At 34.5% G+C, this 17789-nt stretch overlaps 19 non-coding genes across 19 annotated transcripts; all 19 read right to left on the reverse strand.

Annotated features, from left to right (window-relative positions):
- Positions 1-167: 167 nt before the first annotated feature.
- TRNAK-UUU (transfer RNA lysine (anticodon UUU)) lies at positions 168-240 on the reverse strand. Its single transcript has one exon. It is a non-coding gene; the product is annotated as a tRNA-Lys (tRNA).
- A 1410-nt stretch (positions 241-1650) lies between these two features.
- On the reverse strand, positions 1651-1742 carry TRNAR-UCU (transfer RNA arginine (anticodon UCU)). Its single transcript is given in 2 exon segments — positions 1651-1686; positions 1706-1742. It is a non-coding gene; the product is annotated as a tRNA-Arg (tRNA).
- A 309-nt stretch (positions 1743-2051) lies between these two features.
- Positions 2052-2124, reverse strand: TRNAK-UUU (transfer RNA lysine (anticodon UUU)). Its single transcript has one exon. It is a non-coding gene; the product is annotated as a tRNA-Lys (tRNA).
- A 1410-nt stretch (positions 2125-3534) lies between these two features.
- Positions 3535-3626, reverse strand: TRNAR-UCU (transfer RNA arginine (anticodon UCU)). Its single transcript is given in 2 exon segments — positions 3535-3570; positions 3590-3626. It is a non-coding gene; the product is annotated as a tRNA-Arg (tRNA).
- Positions 3627-3935: 309 nt separating this feature from the next.
- Positions 3936-4008, reverse strand: TRNAK-UUU (transfer RNA lysine (anticodon UUU)). Its single transcript has one exon. It is a non-coding gene; the product is annotated as a tRNA-Lys (tRNA).
- A 1410-nt stretch (positions 4009-5418) lies between these two features.
- On the reverse strand, positions 5419-5510 carry TRNAR-UCU (transfer RNA arginine (anticodon UCU)). Its single transcript is given in 2 exon segments — positions 5419-5454; positions 5474-5510. It is a non-coding gene; the product is annotated as a tRNA-Arg (tRNA).
- A 309-nt stretch (positions 5511-5819) lies between these two features.
- TRNAK-UUU (transfer RNA lysine (anticodon UUU)) lies at positions 5820-5892 on the reverse strand. Its single transcript has one exon. It is a non-coding gene; the product is annotated as a tRNA-Lys (tRNA).
- Positions 5893-7302: 1410 nt separating this feature from the next.
- TRNAR-UCU (transfer RNA arginine (anticodon UCU)) lies at positions 7303-7394 on the reverse strand. Its single transcript is given in 2 exon segments — positions 7303-7338; positions 7358-7394. It is a non-coding gene; the product is annotated as a tRNA-Arg (tRNA).
- A 309-nt stretch (positions 7395-7703) lies between these two features.
- Positions 7704-7776, reverse strand: TRNAK-UUU (transfer RNA lysine (anticodon UUU)). Its single transcript has one exon. It is a non-coding gene; the product is annotated as a tRNA-Lys (tRNA).
- A 1410-nt stretch (positions 7777-9186) lies between these two features.
- Positions 9187-9278, reverse strand: TRNAR-UCU (transfer RNA arginine (anticodon UCU)). Its single transcript is given in 2 exon segments — positions 9187-9222; positions 9242-9278. It is a non-coding gene; the product is annotated as a tRNA-Arg (tRNA).
- A 309-nt stretch (positions 9279-9587) lies between these two features.
- On the reverse strand, positions 9588-9660 carry TRNAK-UUU (transfer RNA lysine (anticodon UUU)). The gene has a single exon. It is a non-coding gene; the product is annotated as a tRNA-Lys (tRNA).
- Positions 9661-11070: 1410 nt separating this feature from the next.
- On the reverse strand, positions 11071-11162 carry TRNAR-UCU (transfer RNA arginine (anticodon UCU)). The gene is given in 2 exon segments: positions 11071-11106; positions 11126-11162. It is a non-coding gene; the product is annotated as a tRNA-Arg (tRNA).
- A 309-nt stretch (positions 11163-11471) lies between these two features.
- Positions 11472-11544, reverse strand: TRNAK-UUU (transfer RNA lysine (anticodon UUU)). Its single transcript has one exon. It is a non-coding gene; the product is annotated as a tRNA-Lys (tRNA).
- A 1410-nt stretch (positions 11545-12954) lies between these two features.
- TRNAR-UCU (transfer RNA arginine (anticodon UCU)) lies at positions 12955-13046 on the reverse strand. The gene is given in 2 exon segments: positions 12955-12990; positions 13010-13046. It is a non-coding gene; the product is annotated as a tRNA-Arg (tRNA).
- Positions 13047-13355: 309 nt separating this feature from the next.
- On the reverse strand, positions 13356-13428 carry TRNAK-UUU (transfer RNA lysine (anticodon UUU)). Its single transcript has one exon. It is a non-coding gene; the product is annotated as a tRNA-Lys (tRNA).
- A 1410-nt stretch (positions 13429-14838) lies between these two features.
- Positions 14839-14930, reverse strand: TRNAR-UCU (transfer RNA arginine (anticodon UCU)). The gene is given in 2 exon segments: positions 14839-14874; positions 14894-14930. It is a non-coding gene; the product is annotated as a tRNA-Arg (tRNA).
- A 309-nt stretch (positions 14931-15239) lies between these two features.
- Positions 15240-15312, reverse strand: TRNAK-UUU (transfer RNA lysine (anticodon UUU)). Its single transcript has one exon. It is a non-coding gene; the product is annotated as a tRNA-Lys (tRNA).
- Positions 15313-16722: 1410 nt separating this feature from the next.
- Positions 16723-16814, reverse strand: TRNAR-UCU (transfer RNA arginine (anticodon UCU)). The gene is given in 2 exon segments: positions 16723-16758; positions 16778-16814. It is a non-coding gene; the product is annotated as a tRNA-Arg (tRNA).
- Positions 16815-17123: 309 nt separating this feature from the next.
- TRNAK-UUU (transfer RNA lysine (anticodon UUU)) lies at positions 17124-17196 on the reverse strand. The gene has a single exon. It is a non-coding gene; the product is annotated as a tRNA-Lys (tRNA).
- Between the last annotated feature and the right edge of the window lie 593 nt (positions 17197-17789).

Raw genomic sequence — 17789 nt, forward strand, 5'->3', positions numbered from 1 at the left:
AAACTACATGATACAGTTGGATAAGTCTACTCAAAAGGCCTCTGACGGATAAAATCTTGACAATTTAAAAAACTCCATTTAAGAAGGTTTTGCAATTCTGTCAATGTAATATCTTGTTCATCATGCAATAGAAACTAAAAGAGTACTTCTTCTTAAACATAGCAACCCGCCTGCACAGGGACGTGAACCCTGGACCCTCAGATTAAAAGTCTGATGCTCTACCGACTGAGCTATCCAGGCTCTGCTTACTCTAATCTTCAAATCACATTAAAACAATTTGGAAGGATACCAACCTTACATTTACTGACAATCATTTATTATTATCATTACATATATTGATAATCAATATGTAGAGTTTTATCATGAATTGATATTTCAAGCTTTTGACATCTCAGCATTATATTTTATCTCTTTAAGTCCTGAAATTTGTACCATCTCATTTTCTGCTGATTCGGAATTCATGCTTCTTCATTGACAATACACAATTAAGAAAGGACCAAAAACTCTTACTGCCTAATACATTATATTTTACTCAGTCTACCTGTCAATTTCCTCTTATATGTAGATTATACAATATTTTCTATTCAAGTGGTGTCGGTTGAAAAAAGGGCTTCTTTCAAAGGCCATTTTGGTGAATGATTTCAGAGCAAGAAGAAGCTGCATTATTTATTGCAATTTCAATTCATTATAAAAGAAATGTAGGACAACATTGCCTCTGGTGGGATTCAAAACCACAACTTTTGAATGCCTTCTTTACATTACTCTTGAAAGCCAAAGCACTATCCATTGTGCCACAGAGCCAATCTTTTTAGGAGGTCGGACAGAAATGATCAAATAAAATAATGAGCTAGCAGCTGCTCATCAACTTTATGAAGTTGTTAGGAATCTATGATCCTGGATTTATGTTGAGCATTGAATAGCAAAAATGATATTCAACATGTCAAACCATACAATGCAGTTGGTTAAGTGTTAAGTCGACTCAAAAGGCATAGCACAGATAAAACAGCAAGGAGTTTAACAACTCCATATAAGAAGGTTTTGCAATTCCCTTAATGTAATATCTTATTCATCAAGCAGTGGAAACTTCAAGAGTGCATCTTCTTAAACATAACACACTGCCTGAACAGGAACTTCAAACCTGGACACTCATATTAAAAGTCTGCTGTGCCACTCACTGAACTATCCAGTGTCTACTAACTTTCATCTTCAATTCATCTTAAAACAATGTGGAAGGATTCCAACCGACACTATATTTATGAATATGATTGCATATATTGACAAGCATTATGTAGCGTTTGATAGTGAACTGATATTTCAAACTTTTGAAACCTCAGCATTAAATGTCATCTATTTTAAGTCCTGAAATATGTACTATCTCATTTTCTGCTGACTTAGAATTCATGCTTCTTCAGTGACAGTATACAATTGAGAAAGGGCCGAAACTCCTACTATCTAGTAAATTATATTTTCATCAGTACACCTGACAATTTCCTCTTGCATATTGATTATACAATGTTTTCTATTCAAGCACTCTTTGTTTAAAACAGGCCTTCTTTCAAAGGCTATTTTGGTAAATGATTTTGGGTGAAGCTGAAGCTGCATTGTTTATTGCTATTTCAATTCGTTATGAAAGAAATTGAGCAATAATATTGACTCTGGTGGGATTCGAACCCACAGCCTTTGAATGCCTTTTTTAACATTTTCCTAGAAGTCCAATGCGCTATCCATTGCGCCACAGAGCCAACCTGCACCAAGAAACTTTTCAGAAATTCTGAAATAAAATAATGAGCAAGCAACTGATGATCAACTTTACAAAGTTGATAGGATACTATAATCATGGTTACATGTTGAGCATTGCATGGGGAAAAAGATATTCAACATGCCAAACTACATGATACAGTTGGATAAGTCTACTCAAAAGGCCTCTGACGGATAAAATCTTGACAATTTAAAAAACTCCATTTAAGAAGGTTTTGCAATTCTGTCAATGTAATATCTTGTTCATCATGCAATAGAAACTAAAAGAGTACTTCTTCTTAAACATAGCACCCCGCCTGCACAGGGACGTGAACCCTGGACCCTCAGATTAAAAGTCTGATGCTCTACCGACTGAGCTATCCAGGCTCTGCTTACTCTAATCTTCAAATCACATTAAAACAATTTGGAAGGATACCAACCTTACATTTACTGACAATCATTTATTATTATCATTACATATATTGATAATCAATATGTAGAGTTTTATCATGAATTGATATTTCAAGCTTTTGACATCTCAGCATTATATTTTATCTCTTTAAGTCCTGAAATTTGTACCATCTCATTTTCTGCTGATTCGGAATTCATGCTTCTTCATTGACAATACACAATTAAGAAAGGACCAAAAACTCTTACTGCCTAATACATTATATTTTACTCAGTCTACCTGTCAATTTCCTCTTATATGTAGATTATACAATATTTTCTATTCAAGTGGTGTCGGTTGAAAAAAGGGCTTCTTTCAAAGGCCATTTTGGTGAATGATTTCAGAGCAAGAAGAAGCTGCATTATTTATTGCAATTTCAATTCATTATAAAAGAAATGTAGGACAACATTGCCTCTGGTGGGATTCAAAACCACAACTTTTGAATGCCTTCTTTACATTACTCTTGAAAGCCAAAGCACTATCCATTGTGCCACAGAGCCAATCTTTTTAGGAGGTCGGACAGAAATGATCAAATAAAATAATGAGCTAGCAGCTGCTCATCAACTTTATGAAGTTGTTAGGAATCTATGATCCTGGATTTATGTTGAGCATTGAATAGCAAAAATGATATTCAACATGTCAAACCATACAATGCAGTTGGTTAAGTGTTAAGTCGACTCAAAAGGCATAGCACAGATAAAACAGCAAGGAGTTTAACAACTCCATATAAGAAGGTTTTGCAATTCCCTTAATGTAATATCTTATTCATCAAGCAGTGGAAACTTCAAGAGTGCATCTTCTTAAACATAACACACTGCCTGAACAGGAACTTCAAACCTGGACACTCATATTAAAAGTCTGCTGTGCCACTCACTGAACTATCCAGTGTCTACTAACTTTCATCTTCAATTCATCTTAAAACAATGTGGAAGGATTCCAACCGACACTATATTTATGAATATGATTGCATATATTGACAAGCATTATGTAGCGTTTGATAGTGAACTGATATTTCAAACTTTTGAAACCTCAGCATTAAATGTCATCTATTTTAAGTCCTGAAATATGTACTATCTCATTTTCTGCTGACTTAGAATTCATGCTTCTTCAGTGACAGTATACAATTGAGAAAGGGCCGAAACTCCTACTATCTAGTAAATTATATTTTCATCAGTACACCTGACAATTTCCTCTTGCATATTGATTATACAATGTTTTCTATTCAAGCACTCTTTGTTTAAAACAGGCCTTCTTTCAAAGGCTATTTTGGTAAATGATTTTGGGTGAAGCTGAAGCTGCATTGTTTATTGCTATTTCAATTCGTTATGAAAGAAATTGAGCAATAATATTGACTCTGGTGGGATTCGAACCCACAGCCTTTGAATGCCTTTTTTAACATTTTCCTAGAAGTCCAATGCGCTATCCATTGCGCCACAGAGCCAACCTGCACCAAGAAACTTTTCAGAAATTCTGAAATAAAATAATGAGCAAGCAACTGATGATCAACTTTACAAAGTTGATAGGATACTATAATCATGGTTACATGTTGAGCATTGCATGGGGAAAAAGATATTCAACATGCCAAACTACATGATACAGTTGGATAAGTCTACTCAAAAGGCCTCTGACGGATAAAATCTTGACAATTTAAAAAACTCCATTTAAGAAGGTTTTGCAATTCTGTCAATGTAATATCTTGTTCATCATGCAATAGAAACTAAAAGAGTACTTCTTCTTAAACATAGCAACCCGCCTGCACAGGGACGTGAACCCTGGACCCTCAGATTAAAAGTCTGATGCTCTACCGACTGAGCTATCCAGGCTCTGCTTACTCTAATCTTCAAATCACATTAAAACAATTTGGAAGGATACCAACCTTACATTTACTGACAATCATTTATTATTATCATTACATATATTGATAATCAATATGTAGAGTTTTATCATGAATTGATATTTCAAGCTTTTGACATCTCAGCATTATATTTTATCTCTTTAAGTCCTGAAATTTGTACCATCTCATTTTCTGCTGATTCGGAATTCATGCTTCTTCATTGACAATACACAATTAAGAAAGGACCAAAAACTCTTACTGCCTAATACATTATATTTTACTCAGTCTACCTGTCAATTTCCTCTTATATGTAGATTATACAATATTTTCTATTCAAGTGGTGTCGGTTGAAAAAAGGGCTTCTTTCAAAGGCCATTTTGGTGAATGATTTCAGAGCAAGAAGAAGCTGCATTATTTATTGCAATTTCAATTCATTATAAAAGAAATGTAGGACAACATTGCCTCTGGTGGGATTCAAAACCACAACTTTTGAATGCCTTCTTTACATTACTCTTGAAAGCCAAAGCACTATCCATTGTGCCACAGAGCCAATCTTTTTAGGAGGTCGGACAGAAATGATCAAATAAAATAATGAGCTAGCAGCTGCTCATCAACTTTATGAAGTTGTTAGGAATCTATGATCCTGGATTTATGTTGAGCATTGAATAGCAAAAATGATATTCAACATGTCAAACCATACAATGCAGTTGGTTAAGTGTTAAGTCGACTCAAAAGGCATAGCACAGATAAAACAGCAAGGAGTTTAACAACTCCATATAAGAAGGTTTTGCAATTCCCTTAATGTAATATCTTATTCATCAAGCAGTGGAAACTTCAAGAGTGCATCTTCTTAAACATAACACACTGCCTGAACAGGAACTTCAAACCTGGACACTCATATTAAAAGTCTGCTGTGCCACTCACTGAACTATCCAGTGTCTACTAACTTTCATCTTCAATTCATCTTAAAACAATGTGGAAGGATTCCAACCGACACTATATTTATGAATATGATTGCATATATTGACAAGCATTATGTAGCGTTTGATAGTGAACTGATATTTCAAACTTTTGAAACCTCAGCATTAAATGTCATCTATTTTAAGTCCTGAAATATGTACTATCTCATTTTCTGCTGACTTAGAATTCATGCTTCTTCAGTGACAGTATACAATTGAGAAAGGGCCGAAACTCCTACTATCTAGTAAATTATATTTTCATCAGTACACCTGACAATTTCCTCTTGCATATTGATTATACAATGTTTTCTATTCAAGCACTCTTTGTTTAAAACAGGCCTTCTTTCAAAGGCTATTTTGGTAAATGATTTTGGGTGAAGCTGAAGCTGCATTGTTTATTGCTATTTCAATTCGTTATGAAAGAAATTGAGCAATAATATTGACTCTGGTGGGATTCGAACCCACAGCCTTTGAATGCCTTTTTTAACATTTTCCTAGAAGTCCAATGCGCTATCCATTGCGCCACAGAGCCAACCTGCACCAAGAAACTTTTCAGAAATTCTGAAATAAAATAATGAGCAAGCAACTGATGATCAACTTTACAAAGTTGATAGGATACTATAATCATGGTTACATGTTGAGCATTGCATGGGGAAAAAGATATTCAACATGCCAAACTACATGATACAGTTGGATAAGTCTACTCAAAAGGCCTCTGACGGATAAAATCTTGACAATTTAAAAAACTCCATTTAAGAAGGTTTTGCAATTCTGTCAATGTAATATCTTGTTCATCATGCAATAGAAACTAAAAGAGTACTTCTTCTTAAACATAGCACCCCGCCTGCACAGGGACGTGAACCCTGGACCCTCAGATTAAAAGTCTGATGCTCTACCGACTGAGCTATCCAGGCTCTGCTTACTCTAATCTTCAAATCACATTAAAACAATTTGGAAGGATACCAACCTTACATTTACTGACAATCATTTATTATTATCATTACATATATTGATAATCAATATGTAGAGTTTTATCATGAATTGATATTTCAAGCTTTTGACATCTCAGCATTATATTTTATCTCTTTAAGTCCTGAAATTTGTACCATCTCATTTTCTGCTGATTCGGAATTCATGCTTCTTCATTGACAATACACAATTAAGAAAGGACCAAAAACTCTTACTGCCTAATACATTATATTTTACTCAGTCTACCTGTCAATTTCCTCTTATATGTAGATTATACAATATTTTCTATTCAAGTGGTGTCGGTTGAAAAAAGGGCTTCTTTCAAAGGCCATTTTGGTGAATGATTTCAGAGCAAGAAGAAGCTGCATTATTTATTGCAATTTCAATTCATTATAAAAGAAATGTAGGACAACATTGCCTCTGGTGGGATTCAAAACCACAACTTTTGAATGCCTTCTTTACATTACTCTTGAAAGCCAAAGCACTATCCATTGTGCCACAGAGCCAATCTTTTTAGGAGGTCGGACAGAAATGATCAAATAAAATAATGAGCTAGCAGCTGCTCATCAACTTTATGAAGTTGTTAGGAATCTATGATCCTGGATTTATGTTGAGCATTGAATAGCAAAAATGATATTCAACATGTCAAACCATACAATGCAGTTGGTTAAGTGTTAAGTCGACTCAAAAGGCATAGCACAGATAAAACAGCAAGGAGTTTAACAACTCCATATAAGAAGGTTTTGCAATTCCCTTAATGTAATATCTTATTCATCAAGCAGTGGAAACTTCAAGAGTGCATCTTCTTAAACATAACACACTGCCTGAACAGGAACTTCAAACCTGGACACTCATATTAAAAGTCTGCTGTGCCACTCACTGAACTATCCAGTGTCTACTAACTTTCATCTTCAATTCATCTTAAAACAATGTGGAAGGATTCCAACCGACACTATATTTATGAATATGATTGCATATATTGACAAGCATTATGTAGCGTTTGATAGTGAACTGATATTTCAAACTTTTGAAACCTCAGCATTAAATGTCATCTATTTTAAGTCCTGAAATATGTACTATCTCATTTTCTGCTGACTTAGAATTCATGCTTCTTCAGTGACAGTATACAATTGAGAAAGGGCCGAAACTCCTACTATCTAGTAAATTATATTTTCATCAGTACACCTGACAATTTCCTCTTGCATATTGATTATACAATGTTTTCTATTCAAGCACTCTTTGTTTAAAACAGGCCTTCTTTCAAAGGCTATTTTGGTAAATGATTTTGGGTGAAGCTGAAGCTGCATTGTTTATTGCTATTTCAATTCGTTATGAAAGAAATTGAGCAATAATATTGACTCTGGTGGGATTCGAACCCACAGCCTTTGAATGCCTTTTTTAACATTTTCCTAGAAGTCCAATGCGCTATCCATTGCGCCACAGAGCCAACCTGCACCAAGAAACTTTTCAGAAATTCTGAAATAAAATAATGAGCAAGCAACTGATGATCAACTTTACAAAGTTGATAGGATACTATAATCATGGTTACATGTTGAGCATTGCATGGGGAAAAAGATATTCAACATGCCAAACTACATGATACAGTTGGATAAGTCTACTCAAAAGGCCTCTGACGGATAAAATCTTGACAATTTAAAAAACTCCATTTAAGAAGGTTTTGCAATTCTGTCAATGTAATATCTTGTTCATCATGCAATAGAAACTAAAAGAGTACTTCTTCTTAAACATAGCACCCCGCCTGCACAGGGACGTGAACCCTGGACCCTCAGATTAAAAGTCTGATGCTCTACCGACTGAGCTATCCAGGCTCTGCTTACTCTAATCTTCAAATCACATTAAAACAATTTGGAAGGATACCAACCTTACATTTACTGACAATCATTTATTATTATCATTACATATATTGATAATCAATATGTAGAGTTTTATCATGAATTGATATTTCAAGCTTTTGACATCTCAGCATTATATTTTATCTCTTTAAGTCCTGAAATTTGTACCATCTCATTTTCTGCTGATTCGGAATTCATGCTTCTTCATTGACAATACACAATTAAGAAAGGACCAAAAACTCTTACTGCCTAATACATTATATTTTACTCAGTCTACCTGTCAATTTCCTCTTATATGTAGATTATACAATATTTTCTATTCAAGTGGTGTCGGTTGAAAAAAGGGCTTCTTTCAAAGGCCATTTTGGTGAATGATTTCAGAGCAAGAAGAAGCTGCATTATTTATTGCAATTTCAATTCATTATAAAAGAAATGTAGGACAACATTGCCTCTGGTGGGATTCAAAACCACAACTTTTGAATGCCTTCTTTACATTACTCTTGAAAGCCAAAGCACTATCCATTGTGCCACAGAGCCAATCTTTTTAGGAGGTCGGACAGAAATGATCAAATAAAATAATGAGCTAGCAGCTGCTCATCAACTTTATGAAGTTGTTAGGAATCTATGATCCTGGATTTATGTTGAGCATTGAATAGCAAAAATGATATTCAACATGTCAAACCATACAATGCAGTTGGTTAAGTGTTAAGTCGACTCAAAAGGCATAGCACAGATAAAACAGCAAGGAGTTTAACAACTCCATATAAGAAGGTTTTGCAATTCCCTTAATGTAATATCTTATTCATCAAGCAGTGGAAACTTCAAGAGTGCATCTTCTTAAACATAACACACTGCCTGAACAGGAACTTCAAACCTGGACACTCATATTAAAAGTCTGCTGTGCCACTCACTGAACTATCCAGTGTCTACTAACTTTCATCTTCAATTCATCTTAAAACAATGTGGAAGGATTCCAACCGACACTATATTTATGAATATGATTGCATATATTGACAAGCATTATGTAGCGTTTGATAGTGAACTGATATTTCAAACTTTTGAAACCTCAGCATTAAATGTCATCTATTTTAAGTCCTGAAATATGTACTATCTCATTTTCTGCTGACTTAGAATTCATGCTTCTTCAGTGACAGTATACAATTGAGAAAGGGCCGAAACTCCTACTATCTAGTAAATTATATTTTCATCAGTACACCTGACAATTTCCTCTTGCATATTGATTATACAATGTTTTCTATTCAAGCACTCTTTGTTTAAAACAGGCCTTCTTTCAAAGGCTATTTTGGTAAATGATTTTGGGTGAAGCTGAAGCTGCATTGTTTATTGCTATTTCAATTCGTTATGAAAGAAATTGAGCAATAATATTGACTCTGGTGGGATTCGAACCCACAGCCTTTGAATGCCTTTTTTAACATTTTCCTAGAAGTCCAATGCGCTATCCATTGCGCCACAGAGCCAACCTGCACCAAGAAACTTTTCAGAAATTCTGAAATAAAATAATGAGCAAGCAACTGATGATCAACTTTACAAAGTTGATAGGATACTATAATCATGGTTACATGTTGAGCATTGCATGGGGAAAAAGATATTCAACATGCCAAACTACATGATACAGTTGGATAAGTCTACTCAAAAGGCCTCTGACGGATAAAATCTTGACAATTTAAAAAACTCCATTTAAGAAGGTTTTGCAATTCTGTCAATGTAATATCTTGTTCATCATGCAATAGAAACTAAAAGAGTACTTCTTCTTAAACATAGCAACCCGCCTGCACAGGGACGTGAACCCTGGACCCTCAGATTAAAAGTCTGATGCTCTACCGACTGAGCTATCCAGGCTCTGCTTACTCTAATCTTCAAATCACATTAAAACAATTTGGAAGGATACCAACCTTACATTTACTGACAATCATTTATTATTATCATTACATATATTGATAATCAATATGTAGAGTTTTATCATGAATTGATATTTCAAGCTTTTGACATCTCAGCATTATATTTTATCTCTTTAAGTCCTGAAATTTGTACCATCTCATTTTCTGCTGATTCGGAATTCATGCTTCTTCATTGACAATACACAATTAAGAAAGGACCAAAAACTCTTACTGCCTAATACATTATATTTTACTCAGTCTACCTGTCAATTTCCTCTTATATGTAGATTATACAATATTTTCTATTCAAGTGGTGTCGGTTGAAAAAAGGGCTTCTTTCAAAGGCCATTTTGGTGAATGATTTCAGAGCAAGAAGAAGCTGCATTATTTATTGCAATTTCAATTCATTATAAAAGAAATGTAGGACAACATTGCCTCTGGTGGGATTCAAAACCACAACTTTTGAATGCCTTCTTTACATTACTCTTGAAAGCCAAAGCACTATCCATTGTGCCACAGAGCCAATCTTTTTAGGAGGTCGGACAGAAATGATCAAATAAAATAATGAGCTAGCAGCTGCTCATCAACTTTATGAAGTTGTTAGGAATCTATGATCCTGGATTTATGTTGAGCATTGAATAGCAAAAATGATATTCAACATGTCAAACCATACAATGCAGTTGGTTAAGTGTTAAGTCGACTCAAAAGGCATAGCACAGATAAAACAGCAAGGAGTTTAACAACTCCATATAAGAAGGTTTTGCAATTCCCTTAATGTAATATCTTATTCATCAAGCAGTGGAAACTTCAAGAGTGCATCTTCTTAAACATAACACACTGCCTGAACAGGAACTTCAAACCTGGACACTCATATTAAAAGTCTGCTGTGCCACTCACTGAACTATCCAGTGTCTACTAACTTTCATCTTCAATTCATCTTAAAACAATGTGGAAGGATTCCAACCGACACTATATTTATGAATATGATTGCATATATTGACAAGCATTATGTAGCGTTTGATAGTGAACTGATATTTCAAACTTTTGAAACCTCAGCATTAAATGTCATCTATTTTAAGTCCTGAAATATGTACTATCTCATTTTCTGCTGACTTAGAATTCATGCTTCTTCAGTGACAGTATACAATTGAGAAAGGGCCGAAACTCCTACTATCTAGTAAATTATATTTTCATCAGTACACCTGACAATTTCCTCTTGCATATTGATTATACAATGTTTTCTATTCAAGCACTCTTTGTTTAAAACAGGCCTTCTTTCAAAGGCTATTTTGGTAAATGATTTTGGGTGAAGCTGAAGCTGCATTGTTTATTGCTATTTCAATTCGTTATGAAAGAAATTGAGCAATAATATTGACTCTGGTGGGATTCGAACCCACAGCCTTTGAATGCCTTTTTTAACATTTTCCTAGAAGTCCAATGCGCTATCCATTGCGCCACAGAGCCAACCTGCACCAAGAAACTTTTCAGAAATTCTGAAATAAAATAATGAGCAAGCAACTGATGATCAACTTTACAAAGTTGATAGGATACTATAATCATGGTTACATGTTGAGCATTGCATGGGGAAAAAGATATTCAACATGCCAAACTACATGATACAGTTGGATAAGTCTACTCAAAAGGCCTCTGACGGATAAAATCTTGACAATTTAAAAAACTCCATTTAAGAAGGTTTTGCAATTCTGTCAATGTAATATCTTGTTCATCATGCAATAGAAACTAAAAGAGTACTTCTTCTTAAACATAGCACCCCGCCTGCACAGGGACGTGAACCCTGGACCCTCAGATTAAAAGTCTGATGCTCTACCGACTGAGCTATCCAGGCTCTGCTTACTCTAATCTTCAAATCACATTAAAACAATTTGGAAGGATACCAACCTTACATTTACTGACAATCATTTATTATTATCATTACATATATTGATAATCAATATGTAGAGTTTTATCATGAATTGATATTTCAAGCTTTTGACATCTCAGCATTATATTTTATCTCTTTAAGTCCTGAAATTTGTACCATCTCATTTTCTGCTGATTCGGAATTCATGCTTCTTCATTGACAATACACAATTAAGAAAGGACCAAAAACTCTTACTGCCTAATACATTATATTTTACTCAGTCTACCTGTCAATTTCCTCTTATATGTAGATTATACAATATTTTCTATTCAAGTGGTGTCGGTTGAAAAAAGGGCTTCTTTCAAAGGCCATTTTGGTGAATGATTTCAGAGCAAGAAGAAGCTGCATTATTTATTGCAATTTCAATTCATTATAAAAGAAATGTAGGACAACATTGCCTCTGGTGGGATTCAAAACCACAACTTTTGAATGCCTTCTTTACATTACTCTTGAAAGCCAAAGCACTATCCATTGTGCCACAGAGCCAATCTTTTTAGGAGGTCGGACAGAAATGATCAAATAAAATAATGAGCTAGCAGCTGCTCATCAACTTTATGAAGTTGGTAGGAATCTATGATCCTGGATTTATGTTGAGCATTGAATAGCAAAAATGATATTCAACATGTCAAACCATACAATGCAGTTGGTTAAGTGTTAAGTCGACTCAAAAGGCATAGCACAGATAAAACAGCAAGGAGTTTAACAACTCCATATAAGAAGGTTTTGCAATTCCCTTAATGTAATATCTTATTCATCAAGCAGTGGAAACTTCAAGAGTGCATCTTCTTAAACATAACACACTGCCTGAACAGGAACTTCAAACCTGGACACTCATATTAAAAGTCTGCTGTGCCACTCACTGAACTATCCAGTGTCTACTAACTTTCATCTTCAATTCATCTTAAAACAATGTGGAAGGATACCAACCGACACTATATTTATGAATATGATTGCATATATTGACAAGCATTATGTAGCGTTTGATAGTGAACTGATATTTCAAACTTTTGAAACCTCAGCATTAAATGTCATCTATTTTAAGTCCTGAAATATGTACTATCTCATTTTCTGCTGACTTAGAATTCATGCTTCTTCAGTGACAGTATACAATTGAGAAAGGGCCGAAACTCCTACTATCTAGTAAATTATATTTTCATCAGTACACCTGACAATTTCCTCTTGCATATTGATTATACAATGTTTTCTATTCAAGCACTCTTTGTTTAAAACAGGCCTTCTTTCAAAGGCTATTTTGGTAAATGATTTTGGGTGAAGCTGAAGCTGCATTGTTTATTGCTATTTCAATTCGTTATGAAAGAAATTGAGCAATAATATTGACTCTGGTGGGATTCGAACCCACAGCCTTTGAATGCCTTTTTTAACATTTTCCTAGAAGTCCAATGCGCTATCCATTGCGCCACAGAGCCAACCTGCACCAAGAAACTTTTCAGAAATTCCGAAATAAAATAATGAGCAAGCAACTGATGATCAACTTTACAAAGTTGATAGGATACTATAATCATGGTTACATGTTGAGCATTGCATGGGGAAAAAGATATTCAACATGCCAAACTACATGATACAGTTGGATAAGTCTACTCAAAAGGCCTCTGACGGATAAAATCTTGACAATTTAAAAAACTCCATTTAAGAAGGTTTTGCAATTCTGTCAATGTAATATCTTGTTCATCATGCAATAGAAACTAAAAGAGTACTTCTTCTTAAACATAGCACCCCGCCTGAACAGGGACTTGAACCCTGGACCCTCAGATTAAAAGTCTGATGCTCTACCGACTGAGCTATCCAGGCTCTGCTTACTCTAATCTTCAAATCACATTAAAACAATTTGGAAGGATACCAACCTTACATTTACTGACAATCATTTATTATTATCATTACATATATTGATAATCAATATGTAGAGTTTTATCATGAATTGATATTTCAAGCTTTTGACATCTCAGCATTATATTTTATCTCTTTAAGTCCTGAAATTTGTACCATCTCATTTTCTGCTGATTCGGAATTCATGCTTCTTCATTGACAATACACAATTAAGAAAGGACCAAAAACTCTTACTGCCTAATACATTATATTTTACTCAGTCTACCTGTCAATTTCCTCTTATATGTAGATTATACAATATTTTCTATTCAAGTGGTGTCGGTTGAAAAAAGGGCTTCTTTCAAAGGCCATTTTGGTGAATGATTTCAGAGCAAGAAGAAGCTGCATTATTTATTGCAATTTCAATTCATTATAAAAGAAATGTAGGACAACATTGCCTCTGGTGGGATTCAAAACCACAACTTTTGACTGCCTTCTTTACATTACTCTTGAAAGCCAAAGCAGTATCCATTGTGCCACAGAGCCAATCTTTTTAGGATGTCGGACAGAAATGATCAAATAAAATAATGAGCTAGCAGCTGCTCATCAACTTTATAAAGTTGTTAGGAATCTATGATCCTGGATTTATGTTGAGCATTGAATAGCAAAAATGATATTCAACATGTCAAACCATACAATGCAGTTGGTTAAGTGTTAAGTCGACTCAAAAGGCATAGCACAGATAAAACAGCAAGGAGTTTAACAACTCCATATAAGAAGGTTTTGCAATTCCCTTAATGTAATATCTTATTCATCAAGCAGTGGAAACTTCAAGAGTGCATCTTCTTAAACATAACACACTGCCTGAACAGGAACTTCAAACCTGGACACTCATATTAAAAGTCTGCTGTGCCACTCACTGAACTATCCAGTGTCTACTAACTTTCATCTTCAATTCATCTTAAAACAATGTGGAAGGATACCAACCGACACTACATTTATGAATATGATTGCATATATTGACAAGCATTATGTAGCGTTTGATAGTGAACTGATATTTCAAACTTTTGAAACCTCAGCATTAAATGTCATCTATTTTAAGTCCTGAAATATGTACTATCTCATTTTCTGCTGACTTAGAATTCATGCTTCTTCAGTGACAGTATACAATTGAGAAAGGGCCGAAACTCCTACTATCTAGTAAATTATATTTTCATCAGTACACCTGACAATTTCCTCTTGCATATTGATTATACAATGTTTTCTATTCAAGCACTCTTTGTTTAAAACAGGCCTTCTTTCAAAGGCTATTTTGGTAAATGATTTTGGGTGAAGCTGAAGCTGCATTGTTTATTGCTATTTCAATTAGTTATGAAAGAAATTGAGCAATAATATTGACTCTGGTGGGATTCGAACCCACAGCCTTTGAATGCCTTTTTTAACATTTTCCTAGAAGTCCAATGCGCTATCCATTGCGCCACAGAGCCAACCTGCACCAAGAAACTTTTCAGAAATTCTGAAATAAAATAATGAGCAAGCAACTGATGATCAACTTTACAAAGTTGATAGGATACTATAATCATGGTTACATGTTGAGCATTGCATGGGGAAAAAGATATTCAACATGCCAAACTACATGATACAGTTGGATAAGTCTACTCAAAAGGCCTCTGACGGATAAAATCTTGACAATTTAAAAAACTCCATTTAAGAAGGTTTTGCAATTCTGTCAATGTAATATCTTGTTCATCATGCAATAGAAACTAAAAGAGTACTTCTTCTTAAACATAGCACCCCGCCTGAACAGGGACTTGAACCCTGGACCCTCAGATTAAAAGTCTGATGCTCTACCGACTGAGCTATCCAGGCTCTGCTTACTCTAATCTTCAAATCACATTAAAACAATTTGGAAGGATACCAACCTTACATTTACTGACAATCATTTATTATTATCATTACATATATTGATAATCAATATGTAGAGTTTTATCATGAATTGATATTTCAAGCTTTTGACATCTCAGCATTATATTTTATCTCTTTAAGTCCTGAAATTTGTACCATCTCATTTTCTGCTGATTCGGAATTCATGCTTCTTCATTGACAATACACAATTAAGAAAGGACCAAAAACTCTTACTGCCTAATACATTATATTTTACTCAGTCTACCTGTCAATTTCCTCTTATATGTAGATTATACAATATTTTCTATTCAAGTGGTGTCGGTTGAAAAAAGGGCTTCTTTCAAAGGCCATTTTGGTGAATGATTTCAGAGCAAGAAGAAGCTGCATTATTTATTGCAATTTCAATTCATTATAAAAGAAATGTAGGACAACATTGCCTCTGGTGGGATTCAAAACCACAACTTTTGAATGCCTTCTTTACATTACTCTTGAAAGCCAAAGCACTATCCATTGTGCCACAGAGCCAATCTTTTTAGGATGTCGGACAGAAATGATCAAATAAAATAATGAGCTAGCAGCTGCTCATCAACTTTATAAAGTTGTTAGGAATCTATGATCCTGGATTTATGTTGAGCATTGAATAGCAAAAATGATATTCAACATGTCAAACCATACAATGCAGTTGGTTAAGTGTTAAGTCGACTCAAAAGGCATAGCACAGATAAAACAGCAAGGAGTTTAACAACTCCATATAAGAAGGTTTTGCAATTCCCTTAATGTAATATCTTATTCATCAAGCAGTGGAAACTTCAAGAGTGCATCTTCTTAAACATAACACACTGCTTGAACAGGAACTTCAAACCTGGACACTCATATTAAAAGTCTGCTGTGCCACTCACTGAACTATCCAGTGTCTACTAACTTTCATCTTCAATTCATCTTAAAACAATGTGGAAGGATACCAACCGACACTACATTTATGAATATGATTGCATATATTGACAAGCATTATGTAGCGTTTGATAGTGAACTGATATTTCAAACTTTTGAAACCTCAGCATTAAATGTCATCTATTTTAAGTCCTGAAATATGTACTATCTCATTTTCTGCTGACTTAGAATTCATGCTTCTTCAGTGACAGTATACAATTGAGAAAGGGCCGAAACTCCTACTATCTAGTAAATTATATTTTCATCAGTACACCTGACAATTTCCTCTTGCATATTGATTATACAATGTTTTCTATTCAAGCACTCTTTGTTTAAAACAGGCCTTCTTTCAAAGGCTATTTTGGTAAATGATTTTGGGTGAAGCTGAAGCTGCATTGTTTATTGCTATTTCAATTCGTTATGAAAGAAATTGAGCAATAATATTGACTCTGGTGGGATTCGAACCCACAGCCTTTGAATGCCTTTTTTAACATTTTCCTAGAAGTCCAATGCGCTATCCATTGCGCCACAGAGCCAACCTGCACCAAGAAACTTTTCAGAAATTCTGAAATAAAATAATGAGCAAGCAACTGATGATCAACTTTACAAAGTTGATAGGATACTATAATCATGGTTACATGTTGAGCATTGCATGGGGAAAAAGATATTCAACATGCCAAACTACATGATACAGTTGGATAAGTCTACTCAAAAGGCCTCTGACGGATAAAATCTTGACAATTTAAAAAACTCCATTTAAGAAGGTTTTGCAATTCTGTCAATGTAATATCTTGTTCATCATGCAATAGAAACTAAAAGAGTACTTCTTCTTAAACATAGCACCCCGCCTGCACAGGGACGTGAACCCTGGACCCTCAGATTAAAAGTCTGATGCTCTACCGACTGAGCTATCCAGGCTCTGCTTACTCTAATCTTCAAATCACATTAAAACAATTTGGAAGGATACCAACCTTACATTTACTGACAATCATTTATTATTATCATTACATATATTGATAATCAATATGTAGAGTTTTATCATGAATTGATATTTCAAGCTTTTGACATCTCAGCATTATATTTTATCTCTTTAAGTCCTGAAATTTGTACCATCTCATTTTCTGCTGATTCGGAATTCATGCTTCTTCATTGACAATACACAATTAAGAAAGGACCAAAAACTCTTACTGCCTAATACATTATATTTTACTCAGTCTACCTGTCAATTTCCTCTTATATGTAGATTATACAATATTTTCTATTCAAGTGGTGTCGGTTGAAAAAAGGGCTTCTTTCAAAGGCCATTTTGGTGAATGATTTCAGAGCAAGAAGAAGCTGCATTATTTATTGCAATTTCAATTCATTATAAAAGAAATGTAGGACAACATTGCCTCTGGTGGGATTCAAAACCACAACTTTTGAATGCCTTCTTTACATTACTCTTGAAAGCCAAAGCACTATCCATTGTGCCACAGAGCCAATCTTTTTAGGAGGTCGGACAGAAATGATCA

The sequence above is a fragment of the Pleurodeles waltl genome, unplaced genomic scaffold (assembly GCF_031143425.1).
Source record: "Pleurodeles waltl isolate 20211129_DDA unplaced genomic scaffold, aPleWal1.hap1.20221129 scaffold_197, whole genome shotgun sequence".
Lineage (NCBI taxonomy): Eukaryota > Metazoa > Chordata > Amphibia > Caudata > Salamandridae > Pleurodeles > Pleurodeles waltl.